The sequence below is a fragment of the Triturus cristatus genome, chromosome 1_1, assembly GCF_964204655.1.
Source record: "Triturus cristatus chromosome 1_1, aTriCri1.1, whole genome shotgun sequence".
NCBI classification, from domain to species: Eukaryota; Metazoa; Chordata; class Amphibia; order Caudata; family Salamandridae; genus Triturus; species Triturus cristatus.
In genome coordinates this window covers 115,052,426-115,069,712 of record NC_140579.1, presented here as the reverse complement: position 1 = coordinate 115,069,712, position 17,287 = coordinate 115,052,426, and positions in this window count along the sequence as shown.

Genomic DNA, 17,287 nt, shown 5'->3' with positions numbered 1-17,287 from the left:
TTGTAAAGTGCACGATTACCCGTAGGTGTCCTGGCGCCAGATGTTCATTGTTACCCAACTCAATGGTACTCATTTTATTGACCTCAGATGGATGAAAGGCTGCGTGGACCCGCAGGGATTTGAACCTGTGACCATGAGGTTGAACACAGGCCCCTGCAGTGGCTGCTTTAGTCCACTGAGCCACCAGACCCGGCTTAGGAGGGGGAGCGCCTGGCCCCCCTGCCCTGGGCCACTACTGGCCCCGGGACCCTATCCCCAGGGCCTCGCCAGACTTCATTTATGGCCAATTATGGTAAATATGGTCAAATGCACAGACCACACAAAGAAGTTTCTGAATCCCAGGCCTAGAACATTAAGGTCTCAAACAGATAAGTCTCAAACACACAGACCTCAAACACACTGTCCTCAAACACAGAGGTCTCAAACACACAGACCTCAAACACACTGACCTCAAACACACAGGTCTCAAACTTACAGACCTCAAACACACAGGTCTCAAACTCACAGACCTCAAACACACAGGTCTCAAACACACAGCCTTGAAGTGCATAGGTCTCAAAGACTTAGCACCAGTGGCTTAATGCAGACACATGCAGCACAGGCAGCATCCAACTGAGCCAATGAATATCTGTGGGATCTGGGAGACTTCGTGCTTCCTCTTCACATTCGGGTGGGGGGGGCATCATTTTGTGTTACGCAACTGAACTCAAACACACAGGCCGCAAACACACATGCTTTAAAGCAGACCTCACTCTCACAGGTCTTAACCTGAGTCTCTTCAGATGCATGGATCTCAGAACCACTGCGCAGACACACTTGCCACAAACACACTGAGGTCGTAGTCGTAGAGCTTGTGAGGGTTTGAAGTGTCAACGTATCTTTCTTTACCTCGGAATACTGCAGTTTCCGTGAAAATACAAGTGCAAGTTTAGGCTGCAGAGCCATCAGTCACTCTGGGTAGACACAGGAATGAAAGGCAGGTTGGAGGTGTCAATGGGCGAGCTGGGACACGTTCAGGTGCAGCTGTAAGTACAATAATGTGTGTATGTATATATATATATATATATATATAAAAACCTTGCAAATTCAGTGAAAAAACCATAGGTTTCACACATGTTATAGTTAGCTGGACATTTTACTGATAAAAAACCAATGAAATTCCCCCGTTATAGTTAGTGCAGGCAACTATAACTCACGCGACCGCAATCCTCTGCTGATGACATATGTGTCTTTATGACAAAAAAATATTTGCAATATATGTATAGCTAAAATTTAATGGAAGAAGACATGGGCAAATAAGTGTCTAAATACAGTATTAGCATCAGCAGAGGATTGCGGTCGCGTGAGTTATAGTTGCCTGCACTAACTATAACGGGGGAATTTCATTGGTTTTTTATCAGTAAAATGTCCAGCTAACTATAACATGTGTGAAACCTATGGTTTTTTCACTGAATTTGCAAGGTTTTTATAAATGCTAATTCCTAACTATAACGTGTGTGAAACCTATGGTTTTTTCAGTGAATTTGTACGGTTTTTTAAATGCTAAGTTACTTTACGCCATTCGTGGCGTGCGCGCCCACTTAACGCAGTTCGTTCCGTGCACGCACGGTGCACTTCGCGCACCGTGCGCGCACAGTGAGCACGCGGTGCGCTTCGCGCACCGCGCGCCCACTTTACGCAGTTAGTGCCGTGGATGGGCCATGTACGCACGATGCGCTCCGCGCACCGTGCGCACATGGAGGACATATTATGCGCTTCGCTGTGAAAGGTAAGCTTTTACATTTTCAACTGATTTTATATGTCATGAACAATTGGTGCTATTCGGGCAATATTTGCACACGGGGTGGGGAAAGTGAGGATAATTTTTTTTTTTTTTTTTTTTACCGTAAGCGTAATCGGCGATTTTTCGTAAAAAAATAAAAATGAATTTTGACCTTGGGGGAACTTTGGGGACCCATTAATCAAGGCTAGGTGGTTAGGAGCTGTCTAAACAGTCCCATTACATGTTTTTTGCCTTTGTTTTTCCTCACCCCTTAAGAGTGCGAGAGAGAAAATGGCGGCCGCCGCTTCCTAGTTTCGAACGATTCGAATGTTTACTAAGATCTAACAGCCAATCAGAATCGCGCTCGCGCACGTCACCGTACGCGTACGGTATGCTTACCGTAAGAGCACCGTAAGCTGGCTCAGATATATATATTGATTTAAATGCTATTTTCTCAGGAACTACTGAACAGATTTACACCAGACCTACAAAAGGCACTTCCTTGACCTGAGGACTACCTCTCTGCCAAATTTCAAGTAACTCTGTTCAGCCGTTCGGGCTGTAGCTGTGTCTAAAGGTCCTATGGAAAAATGCATGGGAAAAACGCGTTTTGGGACCCCCCTTTTTTCTCAGCCCCCGCTTGACGAATCCCCCCGAGACTTTCAGGGTAGGAGCGGAGCGTAGCGCCCCACCTATTTTGAAAATTTCGCGAGGATTCGTCGACCGGCGCCAAAGTTATTCCAAATAGAATGTTGCAGATTTCCTATGGAAACAGGGTCCTAGCTATAACTATCTACTGGCGACCGCCAGTAGATAATATGTATATATATATATATATATATATATATATATATATATATATATATATATATATATATATATATATATTCACTGAAAAAACCATAGGTTTCACACACGTTATAGTTAGGAAATAGCATTTAAAAAACCTTGCTAATTCACTGAAAAAACCATAGGTTTCACACATGTTATAGTTAGCTGGACATTTTACTGATAAAAAACCAATGAAATTCCCCCGTTATAGTTACTGTAGGCAACTATAACTCACGCGACCGCAATCCTCTGCTGATGCTAATACTGTATTTAGACACTTATTTGCCCATATCTTCTTCCATTAAATTTTAGCTATACATATATTACAAATATTTTTTTTTCATAAAGACACATATGTCATCAGCAGAGGATTACGGTCGCGTGAGTTATAGTTGCCTACAGTAACTATAACGGGGGAATTTCATTGGTTTTTTATCAGTAAAATGTCCAGCTAACTATAACGTGTGAAACCTATGGTTTTTTCAGTGAATTAGCAAGGTTTTTTAAATGCTATTTCCTAACTATAACGTGTGTGAAACCTATGGTTTTTTCAGTGAATTTGTACGGTTTTTTAAATGCTAAGTTACTTTACGCCATTTGTGGCGTGCGCGCCCACTTAACGCAGTTCGTTCGGTGAACGGTTTTTATCAACTTTAATAAGCCCTGTACATTTGGTGGCCTTCGGCCACCAAAAGCACAGGGGGTGAGGTCAATGTGGATAGTGTTTTTTTTATTTCGATTTTATAATTTCATGTTGCCAAAATTACGTTTTTTTTCTCTATTAATAAGCCCTGCACATTTGGTGGCCTGCGGCCACCAAAAGCACAGGGGGTGGGGTAAGTGTGGATAGTGTTTTTTTTATTTTTATTTTTTTACCGTAAGCGTACGGTAAGCTTACGGTAAGCGTACGGTAAGCGTACGGTAAGCGTACCCCGCGAAATTGCCGAAAAAAAAATAAAAACGTTTTTGCTCTTGGGGGATGTTTGGGGACTCCCTCAACATGACTATGTGGGAGGGAGTTGTCAAAACAGCCCCGTAACATGTTTTTGGCCATCATGTTTGATAAACAACACTCAGTGCGAGAGACAAAATGGCGGACGCCGCTTCCTGGTTTTGGCCGATTCGAATGTTTACTAAGATCTAAGAGCCAATCAGAATCGCGCTCGCGCACGCCACCGTAAGCTTACGGTAAGCGTACGGTAAGCGTACGGTAAGCGTACCGTAAGCGGGCTCAGATATATATATTGATTTAAAGGCTATTTTCTCAGAATCTACTGAACAGATTTACACCAAACCTACAAAAGGCACTTCCTTGACCTAGGGACTACCTCTCTGCCAAATTTCTAGTAATTCTGTTCAGCCGTTCGGGCTGTAGCTCGTTCTAAAGGTCCTATGGAAAAATGCATGGGAAAAACGCGTTTTGGGACCCCCCTTTTATCTCAGCCCCCGCTTGACGAATCCCCCCGAGACTTTCAGGGTAGGAGCGGAGCGTAGCGCCCCACCTATTTTGAGAAATTCGCGAGGATTCGTCGACCGGCGCCAAAGTTATTCAAAATAGAATGTTGAGGTTTTCCTATGGAAACGTGGTCCTAACTATAACTACCTACTGGCGACCGCCAGTAGGTAATATATCTATATATATATACGCCAGTAGATAGTTATAGTTAGGACCTTGTTCCATTCAAAACGCGTTTTATCTTTGAGAGTGATTCGTCAAGCTGGGGCCCGATGAAAAAGGGGGTCCCAAAACGCGTTTTCCCCATATTATTTCTAAACGAATTTTGGGACAGGCTACAGCCCGAACTGCTGAGCGTAACACACCAAATTTGGCAAAAAAAAGGTAGCTCTTGGTTCAGAAAACGCCCTTTTTTTAAATGGTGTAAATCCGTTCAGTAGTTGCTGAGAAATTCAAAAAATAAAAATATCGATATCTGAGCACCAAGGCGGGTGTGCAAATCCTCCAGAGCATGAGCTTCATTCTAATTGGCTGCCAACACTCCAAACCAGAATGTGTTGGCAGCCTGATGCCTGTGTGTTGGTCCCCAGTGTGTTTGTGGTCTGTGTGTGATTGTGATGGTCTCTAGTGCTTCTGCCGCCTGTGTGTGTTGGTCCCCAGTGTGTTTGTGGTCTGTGTGTGTATGTGTCAGTCCCTAGTGCTTCTTATGCCTGTGTGTGTTGGTCCCCAGTGTGTTTGTGGTCTGTGTGTGTATGTGTCAGTCTCTAGTGCTTCTGATGCCTGTGTGTTGGTCCCCAGTGTGTTTGTGGTCTGTGTGTGTATGTGTCGGTCCCTAGTGCTTCTGACGCCTGTGTGTTGGTCCCCAGTGTTTTTGTGTTCTGTGTGTTGGTCCCTAGTGCTTCTGACGCCTGTGTGTGTTGGTCCCCAGTGTGTTTGTGGTCTGTGTGTGTATGTGTCGGTCCCTAGTATTTCTGATGCCTGTGTGCGCTGGTCCCCAGTGTGTTTGTGGTCTGTGTGTGTATGTGTCAGTCCCTTGTGCTTCTGATGCCTGTGTGTGTTGGTCCCCAGTGTATTTGTGGTCTGTGTGTGTATGTGTCGGTGCCTAGTGCTTCTGACACCTGTGTGTTGGTCCCCAGTGTGTTTGTGGTCTGTGTGTGTATGTGTCGGTCCCTAGTGCTTCTGACGCCTGTGTGTTGGTCCCCAGTGTGTTTGTGGTCTGTGTGTGCATGTGTCGGTCCCTAGTGCTTCTGACGCCTGTGTGTGTTGGTCCCAAGTGTGTTTGTGGTCTGTGTGTGTATGTGTCGGTCCCTAGTGCTTCTGACGCCTGTGTGTTGGTCCCCAGTGTGTTTGTGGTCTGTGTGTGTATGTGTCGGTCCCTAGTGCTTCTGACGCCTGTGTGTTGGTCCCCAGTGTTTTTGTGGTCTGTGTGTTGGTCCCTAGTGCTTCTGACGCATGTGTGTGTTGGTCCCCAGTGTGTTTGTGGTCTGTGTGTGTATGTGTCGGTCCCTAGTATTTCTGATGCCTGTGTGCGTTGGTCCCCAGTGTGTTTGTGGTCTGTGTGTGTATGTGTCAGTCCCTAGTGCTTCTGACGCCTGTGTGTGTTGGTCCCCAGTGTGTTTGTGGTCTGTGTGTGTATGTGTCTGTGCCTAGTGCTTCTGACACCTGTGTGTTGGTCCCCAGTGTGTTTGTGGTCTGTGTGTGTATGTGTCGGTCCCTAGTGCTTCTGACGCCTGTGTGTTGGTCCCCTGTGTGTTTGTGGTCTGTGTGTGCATGTGTCGGTCCCTAGTGCTTCTGACGCCTGTGTGTGTTGGTCCCAAGTGTGTTTGTGGTCTGTGTGTGTATGTGTCGGTCCCTAGTGCTTCTGACGCCTGTGTGTTGGTCCCCAGTGTGTTTGTGGTCTGTGTGTCTATGTGTCGGTCCCTAGTGCTTCTGACGCTTGTGGGTGTTGGTCCCCAGTGTTTTTGTGGTCTGTGTGTCGGTCCCTAGTGCTTCTGACGCCTGTGTGTGTTGGTCCCCTGTGTATTTGTGGTCTGTGTGTGTATGTGTCGGTACCTAGTGCTTCTGACGCCTGTGTGTGTTGGTCCCCAGTGTGTTTGTGGTCTGTGTGTGTATGTATCGGTCCCTAGTGCTTCTGACGCCTGTGTGTGTTCGTCCCCAGTGTGTTTGTGGTCTGTGTGTGTATGTGTCGGTCCCTAGTGCTTCTGACGCCTGTGTGTTGGTCCCCAGTGTGTTTGTGGTCTGTGTGTGTATGTGTCGGTCTCTAGTGCTTCTGACACCTGTGTGTGTTGGTCCCCAGTGTGTTTGTGGTCTGTGTGTCGGTCCCTAGTGCTTCTGACGCCTGTGTGTGTTGGTCCCCAGTGTGTTTGTGGTCTGTGTGTGTATGTGTCGGTCCCTAGTGCTTCAGACGCCTGTGTGTGTTCGTCCCCAGTGTGTTTGTGGTCTGTGTGTTGGTCTCTAGTGCTTCTGACGCCTGTGTTTGTTGGTCCCAAGTGTGTTTGACGCCTGTGTGCGTTGGTCCCCGGTGTGTTTGATGCCTCGGTGTGTATGTGATGGTCCCTATTGCTTCTGACGCCTGTGTGTGTTGGTCCCCAGTGTGTTTGTGGTCTGTGTGTGTACGTGTCGGTCCCTAGTGCTTCTGACGCCTGTGTGTGTTCGTCCTCAGTGTGTTTGTGGTCTGTGTGTTGGTCTCTAGTGCTTCTGACGCCTGTGTTTGTTGGTCCCAAGTGTGTTTGACGCCTGTGTGCGTTTGACCCCGGTGTGTTTGATGCCTCTGTGTGTATGTGTTGGTCTCTAGTGCGTCTGACGCCTGTGCCGACGGCTCACTGATGTTGTCTCTTGCCCTTGAACTCTATAAAGCTGCTGTCTGCGGACAATGAAGTCCCTCCAAGGGCCTCTCAGGGGCCCGGGCAGTGCATGTCTCCAGACAAGGGCCCGTCTAGGAGCTAGGAGAGTGAGGGAAGCCCCTAGAAGGGCTGGGGCAGAGTCAGGCTGCAGGCAGGGACGGGATCCCGTGGTCCGCATCTGCATTAAATGTTCCTGTAAATTACAGACAAGGCTTTCTCTGAAAAGAGCCATACATTCTGAGTGACAGCGCCCCCACCCGCCCCCGGGGCACAGGTCGGATGCTCTCCTCGGAGCCCTCCAAGTTGCTACCTGTTTCTTTCTCTAACCGTGATCGTGTGATCAGCAGAGAGCAGCCCTGAGGGCTCCCGAAGGGTACACTTTCACCGGCGTGCGTGTACAAAAGGCGAAGACACAGGGCCGCCCCTCCCCAGGCTTCCCACGGAGTGGGGGCTGTCAGTGCTTTCACAGGTCCGAGAACTACCAGATGGCTCTTTCCACCTGCCGGGTGCCCCCACCCCCTGCAGACCTGCCCCGCCCCCTTGAAAGGTATTCTACGCACGTGCGCGCCACGAAGACCGCTCCAAGCGCAGCACTATGTGGCAGGTGTCTAAGATGTGCATAAACCGGGCAGGAACCTGTGGGCCTGAGAGCCAGGGCCAGCGCCAGGCATGGGCAGTGTGGGCAGCTCCCCAGGGCCTCGCACTCAGTCCACCAGCATGGGGGCACGCACCAGTGCAACCCACCACCGGCCCTCATGGGCCCCTGGGGCCACGGACCAGTGCAACACATCACCGGCCCTCATGGGCCACTGGGGCACAGACCAGAGCAACACACCACTCTTCATGTGCCCCTGGGACCACGGACTAGTGCAACACACCACGGGTCCTCATGGGCCACTGGGGCACGAACCAGAGCAACACACCACTCTTCATTTGCCCCAGGGACCCCGCACCAGAGCAACACACCACTCTTCATGTGCCCCTGGGGCCTCGCACCAAAGCAACACACCACTCTTCATGTGCCCCTGGGGCCACGGACCAGTGCAACCCACCACCGGTCCTCATGGGCCACTGGGGCACGAACCAGAGCAACACACCACTCTTCATGTGCCCCTTGGTTCCGCACCAGAGCAACACACCACTCTTCATGTGCCCCTGGGGCCACGGACCAGTGCAACACACCACCAGCCCTAATGGGCCACTGGGGCACGGAACAGAGCAACACACCTCTCTTCAAATGTCCCTGGGGCCACGGACCAGTGCAACACACCACCGGCCCTCATAATCCCCTGGGGCACGGAAGGGAGCAACACACCACTCTTCATATGCCCCTGGGGCTACGGACCAGTGCAACCCACCACTGGCCCTCATGGGCCACTGGGGCACGGAACAGAGCAACACACCACTCTTCATGGGCCCCTGGGGTCACGGACCAGTGCAACCCACCACCGGCCCTCATGTGCCCCTGGGGCACGGACCAGAGCAACACACCACTTTTCATGTGCCCCTGGGGCCACGGACCAGTGCAACACACCACCGGTCCTCATGGGCCACTGGGGCACGAACCAGAGCAACACACCACTCTTCCTGTGCCCCTGGGGCCCCGCACCAGAGCAACGCACCTCTCTTCATGTGCCCCTGGGGCCACGGACCAGTGCAACACATCACCGGCCCTCATGGGCCCCTGGGGCACAAACCAGAGCAACACACCACTCTTCATGTGCCCCTGGGGCCCCGCACCAGAGCAACACACCACTCTTCATGTGCCCCTGGGGCACAGACCAGTGGAACACACCACCGGCCCTCATGGGCCCCTGGGGCACGGACCAGAGCAACACACCACTCTTCATGTGCCCCTAGGGCCAAGGACCAGTGCAACCCACCACTCTTCATGGGCCACTGGGGCACAAACCAGAGCAACACACCACTCTTCCTGTGCCCCTGGGGCCCCGCACCAGAGCAACACACCTCTCTTCATGTGCCCCTGGGGCCCCAGACCAGTGCAACACATCACCGGCCCTCATGGGCCCCTGGGGCACAAACCAGAGCAACACACCACTCTTCATGTGCCCCTGGGGCACAGACCAGTGGACCACACCACCGGCCCTCATGGGCCCCTGGGGCACGGACCAGAGCAACACACCACTCTTCATGTGCCCCTGGGGCCACGGACCAGTGCAACCAACCACTCTTCATGTGCCCCTGGGGCACGGACCAGAGCAAAACACCACTCTTCATGTGCCCCTGGGGCCACGGACCAGTGCAACACACCACCGGTCCTCATGGGCCAATGGGGCACGAACCAGAGCAACACACCACTCTTCATGTGCCCCTGGGACCCCGCACCAGAGCAATACACCACACTTCATGTGCCCCTGGGGCCACGGACCAGTGCAACACACCACCGGTCCTCATGGGCCACTGGGGCACGAACAAGAGCAACACACCACTCTTCATGTGCCCCTGGGGCCACGGACCAGTGCAACACACCACCGGCCCTCATGGGCCCCTGGGTTCCGCACCAGAGCAACACACCACTCTTCATGTGCCACTGGGGCCACGGACCAGTGCAACACCACACGGGCCCTAATGGGCCACTGGGGCACGGAACAGAGCAACACACCACTCTTCATATGTCCCGGGGCCCAATGACCAGTGCAACACACCACCGGCCCTCATAATCCCCTGGGGCACGGAAGGGAGCAACACACCACTCTTCATGTGCCCCTGGGGCCACGGACCAGCGCAACCCACCAACGGCCCTCATGGGCCACTGGGGCACGGAACAGAGCAACACACCACTCTTCATGGGCCCCTGGGGTCACGGACCAGTGCAACCCACCACTGGCCCTCATGAGCCCCTGGGGCACGGACCAGAGCAACACACCACTTGTCATGTGCCCCTGGGGCCACGGACCAGTGCAATATACCACTGGTCCTCATGGGCCACTGGGGCACGAACCAGAGCAACACACCACTCTTCATGTGCCCTTGGGGCCCCGCACCAGAGCAACACACCACTCTTCATGCGCCCCTGGGGCCACGGACCAGTGCAACACACCACCGGCCCTCATGGGCCCCTGGGGCACAAACCAGAGCAACACACCACTCTTCATGTGCCCCTGGCGCCCCGCACCAGAGCAACACACCACTCTTCATGTGCCCCTGGGGCACAGACCAGTGCAACACACCACCGGCCCTCATGGGCCCCTGGGGCACGGACCAGAGCAACACACCACTCTTCATGTGCCCCTGGGGCACGGACCAGAGCAACACACCACTCTTCATGTGCCCCTGGGGCCACGGACCAGTGCAACACACCACCGGTCCTCATGGGCCAATTGGGCACGAACCAGAGCAACACACCACTCTTCATGTGCCCCTGGGGCCCGCACCAGCGCAACACACCACTCTTCATGTGCCCCTGGGGCCACGGACCAGTGCAACACACCACCGGTCCTCATGGGCCACTGGGGCACGAACCAGAGCAACACACCACTCTTCATGTGCCCGTGGGGCCACGGACCAGTGCAACACACCACTGGCTCCCTCATGGGCCACTGGGGCATGGACCAGAGCAACACACCAGTCTTCATGTGCCCCTGGGGCCCCGCACCAGAGCAACACACCACTCTTCATGTGCCCCTGGTGCCATGGACCAGTGCAACACATGACCGGCCCTCATGGGCCATTGGGGCACAAACCAGAGCAACACACCCCTCTTCATGTGCTCCTGGGGCCATGGACCAGTGCAACACACCACCGGCCCTTATGGGCCACTGGGGCACGAACCAGAGCAACACACCACTCTTCATGTGCCCCTGGGGCCCCACACCAGAGCAACACACCACTCTTCATGTGCCCCTGGGGCCACGGACCAGTGCAACACACCACCGGCCCTCATGGGCAACTGGGGCACGGACCAGAGCAACATACCACTCTTCATATGCCCCTGGGGCCACGGATCAGTGCAACACACCACCGGCCCTCATGGGCCACTGGGGCACGAACCAGAGCAACACACCACTCTTCATGTGCCCCTGGGGCCCCGCACCAGAGCAACACACCACACTTCATCTGCCCCTGGGGCCACGGACCAGTGCAACACACCACCGGTCCTCATGGGCCACTGGGGCACGAACCAGAGCAACACACCACTCTTCATGTGCCCGTGGGGCCACGGACCAGTGCAACACACCACCGGCTCCCTCATGGGCCACTGGGGCATGGACCAGAGCAACACACCAGTCTTCATGGGCCATTGGGGCACAAACCAGAGCAACACACCACTCTTCATGTGCCCCTGGGGCCATGGACCAGTGCAACACACCACCGGCCCTTATGGGCCACTGGGGCACGAACCAGAGCAACACACCACTCTTCATGTGCCCCTGGGGCCCGCACCAGAGCAACACACCACTCTTCATGTGCCCCTGGGGCCACGGACCAGTGCAACACACCACCGGCCCTCATGGGCAACTGGGGCACGGACCAGAGCAACATACCACTCTTCATATGCCCCTGGGGCCACGGATCAGTGCAACACACCACCGGCCCTCATGGGCCACTGGGGCACGAACCAGAGCAACACACCACTCTTCATGTGCCCCTGGGGCCCCGCACCAGAGCAACACACCTCACTTCATGTGCCCCTGGGGCCACGGACCAGTGCAACACACCACCGGCCCTCATGGGCCACTGGGGCACGAACCAGAGCAACACACCACTCTTCATGTGCCCCTGGGGCCACGGACCAGTGCAACACACCACCGTCCCTCATGGGCCCCTGGGTTCCGCACCAGAGCAACACACCACTCTTCATGTGCCACTAGGACCACGGACCAGTGCAACACACCACCGGCCCTAATGGGCCACTGGGGCACGGAACAGAGCAACACACCACTCTTCAAATGTCCCGGGGGCCAATGACCAGTGCAACACACCACCGGCCCTCATGGGCCCCTGGGGCACAAACCAGAGCAACACACCACTCTTCATGGGCCCCTGGGGTCACGGACCAGTGCAACCCACCACTGGCCCTCATGTGCCCCTGGGGCACGGACCAGAGCAACACACCACTTGTCATGTGACCCTGGGGCCACGGACCAGTGCAACATACCACCAGTCCTCATGGGCCACTGGGGCACGAACCAGAGCAACACACCACTCTTCATGTGCCCCTGGGGCCCCGCACCAGAGCAACACACCACTCTTCATGTGCCCCTGTGGCCACGGACCAGTGCAACACACCACCGGCTCTCATGGGCCCCTGGGGCACAAACCAGAGCAACACACCACTCTTCAAGTGCCCCTGGCACCACGCACCAGAGCAACACACCACTCTTCATGTGCCCCTGGGGCACAGACCAGTGCTACACACCACCGGCCCTCATGGGCCCCTGGGGCACGGACCAGAGCAACACACCACTCTTCATGTGCCCCTGGGGCACGGACCAGAGCAACACACCACTCTTCATGTGCCCCTGGGGCCACGGACCAGTGCAACACACCACCGGTCCTCATGGGCCAATTGGGCAGGAACCAGAGCAACACACCACTCTTCATGTGCCCCTGGGGCCCCGCACCAGCGCAACACACCACTCTTCATGTGCCCCTGGGGCCACGGACCAGTGCAACACACCACCGGTCCTCATGGGCCACTGGGGCACGAACCAGAGCAACACACCACTCTTCATGTGCCCGTGGGGCCACGGACCAGTGCAACACACCACCGGCTCCCTCATGGGCCACTGGGGCATGGACCAGAGCAACACACCAGTCTTCATGTGCCCCTGGGGCCCCGCACCAGAGCAACACACCACTCTTCATGTGCCCCTGGGGCCATGGACCAGTGCAACACATGACCGGCCCTCATGGGCCATTGGGGCACAAACCAGAGCAACACACCACTCTTCATGTGCCCCTGGGGCCATGGACCAGTGCAACACACCACCGGCCCTCATGGGCCACTGGGGCACGAACCAGAGCAACACACCACTCTTCATGTGCCCCTGGGGCCCCGCACCAGAGCAACACACCACTCTTCATGTGCCCCTGGGGCCACGGACCAGTGCAACACACCACCGGCCCTCATGGGCAACTGGGGCACGGACCAGAGCAACACACCACTCTTCATATGCCCCTGGGGCCACGGATCAGTGCAACACACCACCGGCCCTCATTGGCCACTGGGGCACGAACCAGAGCAACACACCACTCTTCATGTGCCCCTGGGGCCCCGCACCAGAACAACACACCACTCTTAATGTGCCCCTGGGGCCACAGACCAGTGCAACACACCACCGGCCCTCATGGGCCCCTGGGGCACGGACCAGAGCAACACACCACTCTTCATGTGCACCTGGGGCCACGGACCAGTGCAACCCACCACCGGCCCTCATGGGCCCCTGGGGCACGGACCAGAGCAACACACCACTCTTCATGTGCCCCTGCCGATCCAACTGAAAGAAAGGTGTCTCCTTGCAATTGGGCCCATGGGAAAGGGGCCCCTCCCTGGGTCTCTCAGGGAGGTTTGGGGAGGCCTAGGGGAGGGAGAAATCTCTGGTCCCAGTTGTTGCACGGAGACACATTTTGCAGGTTTGTCCTGCAATTAGGCCTCATTCAGAGATACTTTGGGAGCCCTGAATGTGCCACTTATGTAAATCAGAGGGGCCTCGCACATTCCCTTTCTCACCAGGGCCCCAAAAATCCTAGAACCGGCCCTGCTGAGAGCCATTATGTGGAGGTCAGTAAGATAGAACCAGTGGCCGCCTATTCATGGCTTCAGGAGCACATGATGCCAGCGACACCTCACCAGACCCCAAAGAAGCCAGCAGCGTCTACAGCACTCACTCCTGCAGGGGAGGTGGTCCCGCCCCACAACTGTGCCCCACAGATGCCAGGTCACCCAATGGCAGCTGCGGACAGCACCTGCAGTGCTCGCTCCGGCAGGGGTGGTGGTTCTGCCCCACGCCTCTGCTCCACAGACGCCAGGGTGCACGGTGGCTGGAGCTAACAGCGTCTGCAGCGCTCACTCCTGCAGTGGTGGTGTTCCCTCCCCATGCCTCTGCCCCAGAGACGCCAGGGCACATGGTGGCTGGGGCTACTGGGGCAGTGGTCCCTCCCCACGCCTCTGCCCCACAGACGCCAGGGCACACGGTGGCTGGAGCTAACAGCGTCTGCAGTGCCCACGCCAGGGCTCAGTATGGCTGGGGTTAACTGCATCTGCGTCACTCACTCCTGCAGGGACGGTAGTCCCGCCCCACGCCTGTGCCCCCACAGATGCCAGGGCACACTATGGCTGTGTTAACAGTGTCTACAGCATTAACTCCTGCAGTGGATCTGGTCCTGCCCCACATCTGTGTCTCACAGACACCAATCAATCAGCGGATTTGTAAGCAGGCTACTCACCCTTCAGGGTCTCAAGGCACTGGGGGTTAGGGGGTAGGCAGCTCCGTTCAGTTGAAGAGCCAGTTCTTGAGTGTCTTCCTGAAGATGTTGAGGGAGGGGGTGCATTTGATGTTGATCGGAAGCTCATTCCAGGTCTTGGCCGCGATGTAGAAGACGGCTCTTCCACCTGTTCTGGCTCTGCGGATGCATGGGGTTTTGGCGAGGTCGGCGGTCAGTGGTTTCTCTTGGGTGAGTGGAAGGAGATTCTCTTGTGGAGGTATTGGGGTCCGGAGTTGTGGAGGCATTTGTAGGCGGGGGTGAGTATCTTGAAAGTGACTCTCTTCTCAACTGGGAGCTAGTGGAGGTTCCGCAGGTGTTGGGTGATGTGTTTGAGTCGAGGGATTCCAAGGACGAGTCTGGCTGTGGTGTTCTGTATGGTCTGGTGTTTGCATAGCAGAGATTTGTTGATCCTGGCGTAGAGTGTTTTTCCGTAGTCCAGTCTGCGTGGGTGACGGTCTTCCTTGATTTGGGGGGATCCATTTGAAGGTCTTTCAGAGGATTTGCAGGGCGTTGACCTGACGGGTCATGAAGAGGGAGGAGTCAAGTAGGATGCTGGGGTTTCGGGTGTGGTCGGTGGGGGTGGGAGGGCTACCGAGGGTAGTGGGTCACCCGGTGTTGTCCCATTCAGAGCGGGAGGGTCCGAGCACGAGGACCTCTGTCTGCTCCGAGTTGAACTTCAGGCAGCTGCTGCTCATCCAGGACACCAGCGCACACAATGCCTGGGTTAGGAGGTAGTAAGTTTACTTCACACCCAGCATAGGACACACGGACATTAATGTCAAAAGGCACTTCATCAAAGCTGTGCACACAGCACACAAAGCGTTATACACAGGGCTATTGCAATTAGGCAATTGTACAGCTGCGGCTATTTTTGCATGATTATAGATTTGCCGCATTCCAACATAATCCATTATCTGCAGCATAATCTTTAGATTTTACCCTAAAAAACTGTTTCAAGCAGGAATGGTTAAAAAGATACCAAAAATCCGACGACATGTTTTCCCGAGCAGTGGTAGGCCATTTGCAAAGCTGGACTGGTCACCTTTCTGTTGCTTATTGCTATATTTGGGTGTTAAACTGGTACTAATGAGGTGCAACCAGTGATCAGAGATTGTTATCAAGTTTAAAATGAACAAATAATGAAGCAATACTATTACAAAATGTGGCACGTTATGCAGCATAATCTACCTTTTATTGCCTTTCTCCAGGGAGGGGGGGACGGTGAGTCCCAGCCAACATGGAAAGATACACACATGCAAACACCCATACATGCATGTCAACTTCAGATTCCCAAGGAACAGCGTATTGCCTGGTCCCTGCCAGGGCACCTTGTGGCAGTGCTTATATTTGTGCTTATCTCATGTTTATCTTATTGCAATGTTATGTTTGTGTCGTTTGTGTTTATGTTGTTATGTTCTTTTTTTGTTTATGTTTTTGTAATTTTTATGTTATTGTTATGTTTATATGTTTGTTTATGCTTTTGTATTGTTTATGTTTATGTTATTCTTATGTTCATGTTGTTTATCTTTTTGTTTATGTTATTGTAATGTTTATGTTACATATTCTTATGTTTATGTTGTTATTATGTTTATGTTTATGCTTTTGTTTATGTTATTGTAATGTTTATGTTTATGTTAATGTTCGTATTATATTTATGTTTTTGTTTATGTTATTGTAATGTTTATGTTTATGTTATTCTTATGTTTATGTTGTTATTATGTTTATGTTTATGTTTTTGTTTATGTTATTGTAATGTTTATGTTTTTGTATTTGTTATATCACTGTTATGTTAATGTTATGTTAATATTTATGTTATTGTTACTATGTTTATGGTTTTATAAAGTTATGTTTATATTTATATTTTTGTTATGTTAGGTTATGTTAGATTAGGTTAGGATACCTTAGGTTAGGTTAGATTACGGTATGCTGTTTTATGTTATGTTACGTAATGTTTCTTTTATTTACATATTGATTCAGCATGATCAAACATATATAAATATTCATTAATATTTTACATAGCTAAAAAACAAAACACATCATATACACACATGATAATAAAAACATCAGATCCTTACGCCCCCCCCCCCCCACTTCCCCGACAACTACGTGGTAGTCTTTGCAAGATTCATATCAGCTCCCCCAAGTTTTTACAAATTTTTATTGGGGCCTACATGTTTTCCATACATTAATTCATATACTTATACTTTATGCATCATGTTCATCCACTGGAAAAAAGCGGGAACCTTGTTAGATTTCCAGTTAGCTAAGATCAGTGATCTGTCCTCCAACATAGAAATAAAAATCAGCTGTCGCTGTCTACTAGGGATATCTCCTACATGGACAAATAACCCAACAGCGTTCCTTGTGCATCTGTTGAGAAATTAAACCCAAGTTTCTTACTCATTTCTGCAAACATATCTTGCCAAAACTCCCTTACCTGACTGCAAGTAAATATAATATGGAGCCAGTCCACATTCCCATTGTTGCATCTAAAACATTTGGGCTCGACCCCAGAAAGAAATTTGGGCAGTTTAGAAGGTGCGTAATATAACATTCATTTACTATAAAAAGAAATTCTTCTTAAATTGGCAGGTCGCGTCATCTTGGCGCTCATACGGTTAAAAAATTTGTATTGTGGAATGTCCAATTTACACCATGGAGAGGTTTCAACTTGATGTAATATCTCTAATAACATAGTCTCCTTGCCTTTAGAATGCAGCAGTCTAAACCAATTTATTATGCCCACTACTCTTCACACAAAATACTCAGAAATAAGGGGTTCTATAGAGATCCCCACCCCAATTGTTAAACCATCACAAAACTTCTGGTTTAAAAGGAAACTGAAAAAAGCACTGGACTAATGTCAGGGTTCAAATTAGTCAATCACTGCCAGGCCCAAAACTCATTTTATAGAAAAAAATCTTGAATCATCCAAAACACCATCCT